The sequence below is a fragment of the Haplochromis burtoni genome, unplaced genomic scaffold (assembly GCF_018398535.1).
Source record: "Haplochromis burtoni strain Fernald_Lab_line unplaced genomic scaffold, NCSU_Asbu1 Contig_501, whole genome shotgun sequence".
Taxonomy (NCBI): Eukaryota; Metazoa; Chordata; class Actinopteri; order Cichliformes; family Cichlidae; genus Haplochromis; species Haplochromis burtoni.
Window position 1 is genome coordinate 58,247 of NW_024582862.1, and position 1,109 is coordinate 59,355.

The following is a 1,109-nucleotide window of genomic DNA, read 5'->3' on the forward strand; positions in this document are numbered from 1 at the left end:
TTTTTTTGTACTTTTTATATTTTACATTTATATTTATTATTGAAACTTGCACCAAGGGAGTGGCACTCCAATTTCGTTGTACTCTGTACAATGACAATAAAGGCTATTCTATTCTATTCTATTCTATTGTCTATTTCTGGTTACTCCCCGTGCCATCCATCCCCAAAGGTTCTCAGTTGGATTTAGATCAGGGAAACGCAAGATGCTCTCTGCAACATCTGGACTCAGCTATCGGCCGTTTGATGCCCCTGTACCTCCTGAAGCTCCATTGTTCCACTGAAGGAAAAAATACCCCAGACCACTATGGTGCTGCCTCCACTGTGGAGCATAGAAAACGTCTCAGCTGGGATCTGCTTGTCATGCCAGTAACATTGGAAACCATCAGGACCATCAAGGTTACATTTGTTCTTTTTAGAAAATAAAACTTTTTTCGACCTTTCACTGTCCCATGTTTGGTCCAAACGGTCAGTCTCAGAGCCCGTCTGATGCTTGTGGGCCTGCAGTCGGCACCAGTAATGCCCTTAATTTGGGTCGAGGATCATCCAGTGTGTTGACCGACAGCCAATTGGATCCTTCGGCTCGGTGCTGTGAAATTTCTTTGGGTCTTCCTCTTGACTTTCTTGTTCCATAACCCTCAGGACTGTTTTACTGCGTCCCACCTCAGCAGCCATGGTGCACTGACAGAGACCCTGCTTATGCAGCTCAACAACTCGACTACTTTCAGAAAGGGAACGTTTTTTGGCCTTTTTTGTCAAAACATCACAACAGTGTGACTACCTGACAGAAAATGGAGATAAAGTATCTGAATTTGCGGCGCAGGACTACGCCTCCAAACACGCTCCTTTCGGTTATGATCTATATATGAATGCTTCCCCAGTTCTACAAGCTGTTCGTTCTCTTTTTCGTGCCCCTCCCTCCCCTTTTCATGTTTTTCACTTCTTCACTTCTGTTTAGTACATGGGGATCTTTTTTTTTCTTTTCCTGTCCCATTTGGTCCTTTAGCCGTCAGAATTTTTGTCTGAAGACCAACAAGGAGACCCAATGGATTTACTTTGCCAAATGGATCATCACGGCATTGCCGTATTGGTCCATTTAACCTTTGTTGTTAT